The following is a 13,337-nucleotide window of genomic DNA, read 5'->3' as shown; positions in this document are numbered from 1 at the left end:
TTTCAAGACAGGGTTTGATGTATAGCCCTGGCTGCCCTGGAATTCACTCTGTAGACCAGGCTGGCCTCGAACTCAGAAATCTACCTGCCTCTGTCTGCCAAGTGCTGGGATTACAGGCATGTGCCACCACTGTGTGGCCGGAAGGCAGTGTTTTTAACAATAGGCTCCTGACTCCATTTTGAGGATGGAGGATGACTCTGCACCATACTGAACATGTGAACACCACCATGTCTCCAGAGCCACTAAGACACCGATTGATAACTTCTTCCTAATAGGAGAACTAGAGCCACCCTCCAAGTTTTTCTGAGTAAATTGGGATAATAGGCCCATATAAATGTTTAAAAATCTTATCAGCAAAGCTAGGCATGGAAATTTATCAGACACACCAGACTGATGAAAGGGTGCAGAAGGGACTTGTAACATAGATGTGGGGGAATGGTCCAGTGACTTAGCATCTGTTCATGGGAATGTGTGTCAAGGTAGAGAAGTCCTAACTGTCCCAGGGGCTCCACTGTGACTCAGTTTCCACTGTTGACTCTGCCTCCTAGAATTGCTGCCCTTTCATCTACCCATGTACTCATCGGGTCCATCTGTTTGTTCATTTGCACATGGTCCTGGCCTTCTCCTCCCCACCCTCCACAGCACCTCACATAAGGCTCATCTCTAACCCTGTAGCTTATTCTAAGGCAGCAGCTGCATTTCCAGGAGACCTCCAGCCACACTTGTGACCTGATTCCCACAGACTCTGCATTCTCATCAGCTTCTGCCTCTCACACCCTCTGTAACACCTGGTAACTTACCAATATGGATATAGAGAAATAGGTAGACACATAGATAGATATAGATCACACACACACACACACACACACACACACACACGCACACGCACACGCACACATATATATATCCAGAAAGATTTATAGTATGATGTGCAATGTGTGATCTGAGAGTTAATATTACTAATTAGGATTGGAATTAAAAAAAACTTTCATCTACCTTACTGAGAGCTATTAAGGGAAGGGGTTCTACTACACAGATTTCTGCCAGTGAAACCACTGTACCTTGTAAATTGACTGTCCTTCGGTGAAAGTGTGACATGGTGGAAAAATACAAAGCTTCTGCTGCTTCTAACATAGTACAATCATGGCAGTCCCTTTTGCAAGAGGCACTCAGCCTGAGCTGGGATTCTTCTACAGTGGCTCATTGTGGTAGTTTGAATATGCTTGACCCAGGGAGTGGCACTACTAAGAGGTGTGGCCTTGTTGGAGGAGGAGTGGCACTGTGGGTATAGGCTTTAAGACCCTTGTCCTAGATTCCTGGAAGCCAGTCTTCCCTAGTAGCCTTCGGATAAAGATGTAGAACTCTCAGCTCCTCCAGCACCAGGCCTGCCTGGATGCTGCCATGCTCCTACTTTGGTGATAATGGACTGAACCTCTGAACCTGTAAGCCAGCCCCAATTAAATGTTGTCCTTATAAGAATTGTTTTGGTCATGGTGTCGCTTCACATCAATGGAAACACTAAGACAATTAGTCTGATCAGAATATTGACCAAGTAATATTTAGCTGACTACTATTGTCTGTTTTCTCCTTTAGTTAGATGAGGTGAACTCATTGAAAGTTGATGTGGTGTCTACCAAATGGTCATACTACCAGAGTCCAGCAGTGTCCAGATACTCAGAAAAGCATGGCTGAGCTAACCTGAAAGGGGGACAGGCTGAGGTTGGCTGAGCAGGAGCTCTGCTCTCCAAAGGACCTATGTTGTAGTTTTGCTGCTAACTAGCTGAATGAGCTGTTGTCTGTTCACTTTTGTTTTGTTTTGTCATGTTTTTGTTTTTAAGACGGAGTTTCTCTGTATAGCTCTGGCCATCCTGGAACTTGCTCTGTAGACCAGGCTCGATTCAAACTCAATTTGCCTGCTTCTATCTCCTGAGTGCTAGGGTTTAAGTCATGTGCCACCACTGCCTGGCTTGTCCATTCACTTCTTATAAAGACTGTTCCCTTCCTCCATGTTTTTAGGCTCACTCTAGGAAGCAATGGAGACAGCAGACATGAATAAGGGACAAACTGGGGCATTGGAAGTCAGAGGCCTGGATTCCATCCTGGCTATGTGACTACTACCAAAACTTTGAATGAATTATTCCTGTTATCGTGATGTGGATGTCTATTCTTTAAAGGGGGTGGGGATTTGAATTAGATCAGGATTCTTCTTGTCCAGCATTTTTTTATGATTTTTAAGACTAGTCAGTGAATGTGGCATGGTGTGCAAATGATAGATTCAGAAACAAATGTCATGGGGATTCGTGTTACAGCACCTGAGAGGCTTCAGCTGTAAATGATGTGACCCTGGTCAGAGCTACGACGAGTCTCCTGGTCCCTTTCAGACTTGGAGTGCTCCTCTACTCCCACGCTGTCAGGGGTGCTGTTTGTTGACTGTCTGTAGAAATATCCTGAGTGAAGAGAATGGCTCTCCCCCAGGAGTCTCTCACAGGGGACAGCCCTTATCCAGTCACTAGCTGGTGTGACACTGTGAAAGCCAAACGTTTGCATTTCCTTTCTGAAAATGTTTAAAGAATCACCCTACCCCAGAATTTACTGGAATTACACCACACTTCAACTTTCCCTTCACTTCTACCCAACCCTACCCTCTTCATTTCTCCTCCTCCCCCTCCTTGTCCTTCTCCTCCTCATCCTCCTTCCTTCTCCCTTCTCCTCTTCCTCCTTCTCTTCTTCCTCCTCCTCTATTTAAATTGATTGTGTAGGTGTTTTGTCTGTGTGTATGTCTGCTCTCAATGTGCATGTAGTACTCACAGAGACCAGAAGAGGGAGCTGAATCTCCTGGAACAGGAGTTAGAAATGTTTGTACCAATTACAAATTATCTATGTTCTGGGAATCAGTCTTACATCTAGGAGGAGCAGCCAGTGCTGTCAGCCACCAAGCCATCTCTCCAGCCTTTCTCCTCACTTCTCAGGTGTTTCCAAGGCCATTTCAACCCAGTGTTTCCCAGTGGATGTTTCTTACCCAGAGGCTTATCTTGTATGAATTTGGATTAGGCTGGTAGAAACCAGCCAAGCCTCCAGTGCTCCTTAACAATGAAATGCAGGTTGAGATCTTCTTCTTCAGAGTATTAAAAATGATTCTTTATAGCTTCTCTTGGACACAAAGTCTATCTATGTATCACACACACACACACACACCATATGGTAATATATGTATATGTATATATGTATATGTATATGGTAATATACATACGCACCATATGAAACAGAAGGGAGATTCTCTGCAGGGATGCGGAAGCAGTGATAATAGAGAGTAAGGATGAGGAGCGTGAGAACCAGGTAAATTGATAACTGATACATCTGTATACATTCTTATGAATAGTGAAACCTCATGACTGATACATCTGTATACATTCTTATGAATAGTGAAACCTGATAACTGATACATCTGTATACATTCTTATGAATAGTGAAACCTGATAACTGATACATCTGTATACATCCTTATGAATAGTGAAACCTGATAACTGATACATCTGTATACATTCTTATGAATAGTGAAACCTCATGACTGATACATCTGTATACATTCTTATGAATAGTGAAACCTGATAACTGATACATCTGTATACATCCTTATGAATAGTGAAACCTGATAACTGATACATCTGTATACATTCTTATGAATAGTGAAACCTGATAACTGATACATCTGTATACATCCTTATGAATAGTGAAACCTCATAACTGATACATCTGTATACATTTTTATGAATAGTGAAACACACAATTTTGCTCGCTAACTGAAACAGTTAATCCGAGCTGGTATAGACCAAGCCAAGACTGGGATACATCATTGCTCACAAAGACATAACAAAGATGGCATCTCCTGTGCCTCCCACTGTACTTCAGAACAGTAGAAGTGATTTCTTCTACTTTAACATCCTGAGCCTGAGGAGGTAGTAAGTCAGGACTGGGTCAGCCAGTCGCCTTCCAAATGATACCATGAATGCTCCCCCAGGAAAACTGGGGAGACACCTAGTGGGTCAGAGCGCTTACAAGCACAGAGGCTTGAGTTCAAATCCCAGCATCCATGTAAAAGGCCAGCATGGCTGCACTCACACTGCACCCCAGTGCTGCTGGGGCAGAGACAGGAGCATCTCTGGGGTTGCAGCCTAGCTTTAGGTTCTGCAAGAGACTGGCCCAAGGGATAAGGCAGGACACCCGGCATCGTCCTCTGGACTCTGAACACATTCATGCATGCACATACCCCCTGCCCACCGCCCCTCCCCCTAGGGCAAGCCCCCTTCAAATGACACCATGAAAAGCCCCTCCAAATGACCACTATGCATGCTGCAGAAATAGCCAGGCAGTGGTGGCACACACCTGTAATCCCAGCTCTTGAGAGGCAGAGGCAGGCAGATTTCTGAGTTCCAGGCCAGCCTGGTCTACAGAATTGAGTTCCAGGACAGCCAGGGCTATACAGAGAAACCCTGTCTCGGAAAAAAACAAAAACAAAAACAAAAACAAAAACAAAAACAAAAGCAAGCAAACAAACAAAAAAGACACTACACAGCCTCTCTCCAAATGATAATATAAAAAAAAATAAAAATTAAATAAATAAAAAAAAAACATAGAAAATTCCGTCCTACTTAATGAATCGTAACTCTATGTTCACCACTCAGAGCTGGGGATCCCAAGCCTCATTGCCCTCAATCAGCTGCCTGGGCTCCTCTGTTTGAAGACAGTTCAGCCACAGGTTTTCCATCTAACCTGCACTCTGCAAGATGAGGGAGTTGCAGTCGTGTCCTGTCGCCCAAGTTCAGTGCGCCACGAAAAGGCAGAGAAAGATAGCGGAGAGGAGAGAGACAAATGATTAGTTATCATCCTGTGAATAGCTAGATAAATATTGACTAAGAGTGCCTAGGAAGGGAAGCATTCGGATCTGCCTGCAAAAATTAGCTCCCCTCCTTCCCGCCCTCCCCCTACCGTTCAGGGGCTCCGCTGTGAGAATCCGACTTCTTTATTTCTCTCTGTGGGAGCTGCCATCTTAATGACTCAGCACAGCGCTCCACCAGCGGGCGGTCCTGCCTCAGGTGGCAGATCGGGCCTGGGAGAACTGAGGTCTCATTTAAACTAAGTTAGAAATTTCCCAACTTGTTTTAAAATGAAATAGATTTGTAAAAATAACAATAATAATTATTTGACAGTGCTATTATAGCTCCCAGATCGGAATTTAACCTTTAAAGTAGAACCATCCTTTTATTTTTCCCAAAGAAGTGAACTTTCTTCGCTCCTGTGTCGGGCATTTCCCACCTGGGCTAAAAGCTTTCCCAGCCCGGAGGTCAGTAAACAGCCGGAGGAACCCCATTCTTCCCAACTCGGGTCTTGTTGAAATGTTCGTTATGGTTCACAATTAGCAATTTTCATTTTAAAATGTATTTTTTTCATACCTTTAGCCTTTAAAAATGTGTATAGGCATAATATTGTGTATGCGTACATGACGTCAAAGAAGTGTTTATGGAACAAAGGCAGCTCAGGGGACACTTGTATGGAAATAATTGGAAAATAGAAATTTAAAAATGTATCAAACCCAACCTCTCACTGTGGGGGAAATGGTTATTTCTCCAGGCAACATGTCGGGTTTTTTTTTTTTTTCAAATAGACTTAATAGGATTTTACTTCAATTTTTAAATAGTGGTATGTGGCTTACAGGCAAAGTAATGCACCGACCATAATAACCCAGCCCACCAGCCCAGCTCAAAGACCTGGTTATCTGTCTGTCACATGCAAGTTGACTGTGACCCACTTCAAAGATGACAGGCGTCTGCTGAGGCATTGAGGGTTAAGTGAGATGCTACTTAGGCTCAAAGGTCTCTTGATTTGCCCCTTCCCCACATCACGCCCTATGACCCCTCTGGTCCCACTCTGTCTTCCAGCTATAGTATTTGTTGTCCCCTTCCCTCATACAGTGAAACTATGATCTTATCTGGAGTTGTGGCCCTAGTGAAGGAATTAGGTCCTGAGGGTGAAGCCCTTAGGAATGGGATGTGTGCCCTTATAGGAAGAGGGCAGACCGCTGTACTCTGCAACCCAGAAGAGGGTCTTGCAGAACTCGAAAGCACTGGCATTCTGATCTTGGGTTTCTCAGCCTCTGTGACTGTAAGATGTGAATTCCTGTGGCTTGTTCTGTTGTTTGCACTTTAGGGTGCACTGTTCCAGTCCTGGGGACTATGATTTGCTCAACTTAAAACTGATTGGCTCTCATACTTTCTACCTCAGGACCACACAGTGGGACCAGGACCCTCCTACTCCCAAGCCACCTCCTGCTCAGAATCCTCTCCAAGTCCCTCTCTCCATATGCTTTTCAAACTCCAACAATGTCTCTTACCAGCCTTATGACACTTCTCTTCCATCTTAGAGGAATTTTTTTTTTGTGCTTTATTCACAGATGTCCCCTACCACATGTCTGTCAACTTCCTCAAAGACTTGATATATGCAAGGATGAGCTCATCAGCCAGTTCCCTTATTTATTCTTAAGTTTGTTCCTCCAGCTGGTCTCTTCCATTGCTATCTCTACCTAGGACCCCTAAACATGTGACATTCCCTGGTCAGCCTCTCAGCGCTCAGGCCTGGCTCCTACTTGGGCCAACTTGTGAGGTTCCCTCTAGTAGTGTCTCTGGAGGTAAGCTGACATTTAGCCATCCTCACTTTGTCTTTGATGACTGATAGTCTACCATCCTCCCCTCGCCTGTCACCATCTTCCTCTTGCCTTTGATGATTGTCTGCCATCCTCACCTTGCCTTCAATGATTGATTGTCCATCTCCTCACATTTGATGATAGTCTACCATCCTTACCTCACCTGTCCATCATCTTCATCTTCCCTTCGATGATTGAGTGTCCACCACGGGAGTATTCACAGGGAACCTGTATCATTAGAAAACAGCGGGCTGGGAATTTGGAATTTGAGATCTCTTTTGCTCTACCATGGCGAGCAAGCTGCACTAGGTTGGGAATTGGGACATGAGATGGGTTAGAGAGAAAGGTTCAAGGGCTGGAGAGGTGGTCCAGTGGTTAAGAGCACTACCTTCTCTCTTTCAGAGGACTGGGGTTCAATTCCCAGCACACACATGGCAGCTACAACTGCCTGTAACTCCAGTTCAAGAGGATCTGGCAAATATATATATGTATATATATATACACACACACACAAAACTGATGCACATACGGGTGTGTGTGTGGGGGGGAGATTAATACCAGAGGTAAAGCTCCAGACCAGAGTCTTTGCCTCTTATTTGATGAAGGAGAGGCTCAGCATATGACAGACATGAAGGAGTGCATGGGGTGTGGGGCCTGGGGATGGGGGAACGCCTAGTGAAAGGGTCACACAGGCCTAAGCAGCTGGCATTTCCTACTGTCAACTAGGGATATCTGTCTGCTGATTGTAACAGATTGTCCTAGCTGTGATACTAATGTGTGGAATTACTTAAGAAGCAAGTATTTCTCTGCTATCCATCTGCATTCTGCCCAGCACTCCAGCAGTCTGGTACCTCGGAGTAGAAACAGCATGTCCCCAGATCCTGCAGAGTCACTGAGGAGGAGCCACTGTACATCACCACCGGGAGATCAGCATGCTCTACAGATATTGTTGCATTAAATCTCTGACTCACAACCCTGCCCTGTTCAAAGCAAATTCTGAATAATATTACTGTGAGCATCTGGAAGGAACTGTAACTGGACCTTCTTCTGTACAGAAAACACCATCTTCGTGCACACAAGGGAGATAATGGCTGTCTGATACTCTCCTGGGACCGAAGGTGCATGGCCATTGGGCAAAGATTTCCAATGGACCAGGTCCCAGACCTTCCATCTTCCTGGGATGCCGTCACTTCTCACCTTTCTGCTCACATCACCATCCCACCTGTCCACCAGGCGTCTGGTTGTATTTACTGCTCTCTAAGCCCACCAGCATGTCTCAGGCCTTCGACGCTGAGAGTAAACTATTCCTTCTGTCAGAAGGCTTGTCCTCACCTTTGCCCTCCTCCACCTGGAATCTCCTGATGATCTTTAAGAACAAGTACAAATCTCAAGCTTTCTATAAAATCTTTGACATCCACAGGCTGGATTTATTGATCTCTTCTCTTATCCTTCATGCCCTCAAAAAGTAGGACTCTTTATACCAAGACCTAGCTACATGAGATTCAGCTTGTATTATTTAATCCGCACCAAACCTCTATGAAGTTAGTGATCTTGTTATGACTAATTTTACTGCTAATGACAATTTAAAGCCTGAAGAGGCTAACTCTCCCAGTGTTTTATTGGTAATTAAGTGACAAAGCCATATTTTAAACCCAGATCATATACCAAAGCATGTAATAATTTTTTCAAAGTCATTTATTGAACTAGCTGTGGTAGCACACACTTTTAATCCCAGTACTCAGGAAGCAGAGGCAGGCAGATCTCTGTGAGTTCAAGGCCAACCTGGTCTACATAGTGAGTTCTTCCAGGATAGCCAGAGCTATATTGTGAGACCCTGTCTCAAAAGAATCAAAATAAGTAAATAGTCATTTGTTACTATCTTTACTAGGCTTGAGTTTCGTAAAGAGGCTATGGCCTTCAATGTCTCTGTCCTGGTGACAAGCACTGTGTCTGCTATGTGATAGACATTCCCAAACTGTTTACAGAATAAATAATTCAGAAAAAAAATGTTGAAGGCTTCTCGTGTTCTAAGACTTCTCTGTTAGCTTTTAAGTTGGAGAGGCATGAGAGTTGTTAGTGTTCCCTTCTGGTGATGATCTTGGGAAGACGGCTCCCTAGAGGAGAATGATTGCTTTTCCCACTAAGAAACTCCAGAACTCAATAAAATTAGACCATGCTCTTGAACTCATGGCAGTCTAAAGAGCTCATCTTTAGCTGGGCTTCTTCCCAGAGTAATTAGAATATACACATAATCTCTGAATTTTGGCTGTCCATTCAGCAACAATTGACAGAGCATACCTAATACATCAGGCATCATACTCCACTCTGGGGACACAATAGTCAACATACTCATGTTCCCCAAAGTAGGCTTGTAGTATCTGTCCATGGAACACCTGTTCTACTGACACAAATTCTTTTTTCCCCCCTGCTTAGGAAGATACCTTTCACCCTTATGTGTTAGGTGGAGAGGATTTCCACTTCTGGACTTTAAATTTGGGTACATGGACACCCACTGTATTGAATCTTCTGTGTTCATAGTGACTGATGGCAGGTTGGTCATGTGGTTGAAGGTGGACAGATGCATGTCAGTTATAAGAAAATTTTTGGGGGAATAATGGGAGTAAATTGATGCTTTCGTCCAGAGGGAGCTTTCCATCAGAGAATTACAACCAATACAAAGGAAGACAGCGCTGAACTTTGAGAACAAGAATGCATGGATGGCACAATTTTAGGTCTAGAAAGCGCGACAAGTGACAACAGCAGAGGCCTGGATTTCCCATTCAGACAAACCAGTTCATTTCTTCTGCTCTTCAGCTACTTGAAAGTGGATATACGTCATCTGCAACTAAGTCCTGAATAATGATAACTTTCTCTTATGGGAGTAGGGTTTTGTAAATAACATCTGTAAATGTAGTACCAGACAAGCACGGGGGGCTATGTAGAACAAAGAATTCCTCCTCTCAGTGTCTAGGAAGTCAGAAAATGATTAAGTCTAAGATGACTGCTATTGCATGCAATCTCTTCAGGCTCAAGCCAGGTCCTCAGAAGGAAGGCAATAATGCTAGAGAAGATTGTTCGCTTCTTATGACCATCGGTGATGTACTGTGAGACCAAAGTGAGCTAGGTGGAAATCAAAGAGCTTTCCTCAGAAAAGCCCATCTTGTATTCGCCAGCAATCCTGGTTCACTCAGAAGAGCCACATGATTTGGACAAGTCTAGTTCTCTACACCAAGTTATACTTGACATAAGTGAGATTTAAAGAAAGTTAAAAAATAGAAGAAGAAAAACTTGGAACCTGGAAGAAGCGTTCCCATCATCACCTTTTAAATGCACTCTCTTCTATAAAATCAGAAGCTATTCTCAGGGTACAGGAGAAGACAGAAAGCTTTCATCTTACTCTTCATCCTATTACATGGTGAACCTGGGAAACAGAATGAAGATGTTCTGTTGACAAGGGAAGACGACGTCAGACAATAGTGTAGATCCAATGGCCAGCAACTCTGACTTTGGATTTGACTCAACATTTATCAACCAACGCCTCAGCAGGATTCAAGAAAAACATGATGTGTATCTTGGTTAGTGTTATTGCCAATTCAATACAATCTAAAACCACTGGGAAGAAAGAACCTTGAATGAATTGTATGATCAAGTTAGTTTAGCCTGTGGCCCGGAATGGTCTTGATTACTGACTGATGTGGGAGTCGGGGCCTAGCCCACTGTGGGCAGCATCAGCCCTAGGCTCATGGGCCTGAGTTGTATAAGAAGATAACATTCAGAAATCCATAGAGGGAGCCAAAAAGTGTGTTCCTCCACATTCTCCCCAGCTTCCTGCCTTGAGTTCCTGCCCTGATTCCCCTCAGTGACAGACTATGATCTGGAAGTGAAACCTGAAACAAACCCTTTCCTCCCCAGATTGCTTTAATCGAAATGTTTTTTGACCAAAAAACATAGCAACAACAACAAAAAGGCAAACTGGAACAATTTACAACACAGTAGCCAACCAGTGGGACAGTCACAGGCTGGTGAATTCATTGATGGAAATTGAGAGGCCCTAAGAAAGCATATTTCCCATTGTGTCTCTTAATACTGGCCACAGAGTTCAGAAAGCACAGTTCCTACTGATCAGCAGACCCAGGGAAAGCCAAGCTGGCCACTCGAACCTCAGAGTTGAGGTTTATTGGTTGTCTCTGCCCTCTGTACTTTGCTACTGGTGGTGTATGTGCTATACTTGTGATCAAAATGTTCTGCTTTCTTGTCTTCTTTTTCCAAGAGGGAGCTTTAATTGCATTTTTTTTCTATCTCTACCATTGTGTAGCATATTTGTTAGGGAAGAAGTGAGAAAAAGGTTATTCAACCATAAGTTTCCACATGCGAGAACTGGAACTATCCAAGTCAGACATGAAGTTTAATCATAGAAAACCCAATTCTTTTTTTTTTAAATATTTATTTATTTATTATATGTAAGTACACTGTAGCTGTCTCCAGACACACCAGAAAAGGATGTCAGATTTCTTTACGGATGGTTGTGAGCCATCATGTGGTTGCTGGGATTTGAACTCAGGACCTTCAGAAGAGTAGTCAGTGCTCTTAACCACTGAGTCATCTCTCCAGCCCCCAGAAAACCCAATTCTTGAAGTAGAAGAAACTGGCATGACACAGGAATTAAGAGCCATGGCTGACTGTGGAGTCTTATTCCTGATCTACCATCTACTTAGTAGCTGAGTGACTTTGGCCACCTTATACCTCTTCTCGGTGCCTCAGTTTCTTTACATATAAAACATGAAGATTGAAAATGGGGATAAAAATAGCAATTCCTAACTCATCACATTCTTATAGGATTGCATAAATTGATGCAGGTAGAACAATGCTAGTGACTGGCATGTATTGAATGTTTAACAAAGGTCATCCATTTCATTATCCGTTCTCCCCCTCTGGAATATATCTAAGTGTGTTCTTAGTGTTGGATGTTTTCACTATATTTGATGGAAGTCTTATATGGATCTATGCCAGACAATGGAAACAACTCAACTGTGTTCTTCTTCTGGTAACAGAACACTTCTTGTCTTTATGGGTCATCACTTCTCACATATGTGTGTTGAATAGCGATGACCCTACCCATCACCTTTGGGCTTCTCTAACATGGGGCTGTTACGCATACTGCACAGAGTTGGTAGGGTTAAGTGTGACAATGTAATAAGGTACCAGAACAATGCTGAACACATACTAATAAATCCCAGATCTCAGGATTTCCCGTTGCTCCTGCTTCTACTGCGGGAACCTGGAATTCAACAATGGTAAGGGAACCTCAAGAGTCGGGGATCTATCTTCCCACCTCATACGCTGCTAGGCTCCTGCCTGATCTTTTATTTCCCAGGACAGCCTGCCCTGGTAAATGTTCTAAAACAGACTTTAAGTTCTGGTATGAGGAGGGGATCGGGACTGAGAGTTAAGTGGGTCACTTTGAAGCTAATACAGTCTAATTGCCCACATTCTGGTCTGTTCATTATCTCCAGCATGGTCTCCATCTTTCCTCTGTGCCTTTGCTCAGTCTGTGCCTCTGCCCACGAGATCCTCTGCTCAGAGCTTAATTAATTTGAAGCTGCAAAACCAGCTCTTCCTTCCCTCCTCTTTGACCTCCTGCACCTTGCTTTATCACAGCAAAGGTACAAATTTTTATTCCCTCACATCTCTATAATCAGAATTAGCCAACTATTACCCATTTGAGAAAATCCCACCTTTTCAACCTGTCTTTGTAAACAAATAAAGTTTTATTGGAACGCAGCCATGCCTGCATTGAGTATGGCTACGGTTAGGCTCTAAGATCAGAGTTGAGTAATCACAGCAGAGATTTCATGGCCTGTGATGCCTAAAGGTTTACTGTCTGGTCCCACACAGAGGAGGTTTGCCAGCTCCTATTGCAGAGTGCTGGCACTGCTCAAGAACTTGTTCAAAATACAGAAGCTTGCGATCACCTTGGGCCCTGGAACCATGCTGGCAGCTTAACAATCCATGTGCTTCCTGTGCACCTTATTCTAAGAAGGGCTTCTCTGATTTTTGCTTAGGGCAAGCAAGGAGCCCTGCATCAGGGTTTCTGTAAGCGATTCATCTGACAGAAACTGACTGATGGTGGAAAGCCATTCTCTGCACAGTATTTCTCAAAGTGCTGTCCCCAGAGAGACACACCCACATCTCTAAGGCCCACCTTATATCCACCATGTTAGTTCCTTTTGCAAAGCTGTTACCAAATACCTGACCAAAACTCCTTAGGAAAGGGATTATTTCTTTTGGTTCATGGTTTCACAGGATTCAGCCTGCAGTTACTCAGCGTATGTGTTGGAGCAGCACCTCATGGCTGCAGGAAGGAGCCTGTGGCAGAGCACAGTTGTGCATGTCACAAAACCAGGAAGCAGACAGTAAGTCAGAAACTTACTGGTCAAGGAAAATAGACCCTTTAGGCCCTACTTCCTCCAGGGAGGGCCCACTTTCAAGTTACTGCAATGGCTAGGGACCAAGTTTCCAAGCAGGAACTTATGGGATGCATTTCAGATTCAAACCATAAAACCAACTGGCAGAAACTCTGCTGTAAGCTTGGCCATTGGTGCTTTAATGAGCCCTTCAGGTGACTCAGACACAGGCTGAA

Source organism: Apodemus sylvaticus, chromosome 3 (assembly GCF_947179515.1).
Source record: "Apodemus sylvaticus chromosome 3, mApoSyl1.1, whole genome shotgun sequence".
Lineage (NCBI taxonomy): Eukaryota > Metazoa > Chordata > Mammalia > Rodentia > Muridae > Apodemus > Apodemus sylvaticus.
This window is presented reverse-complemented; position numbering follows the sequence as displayed.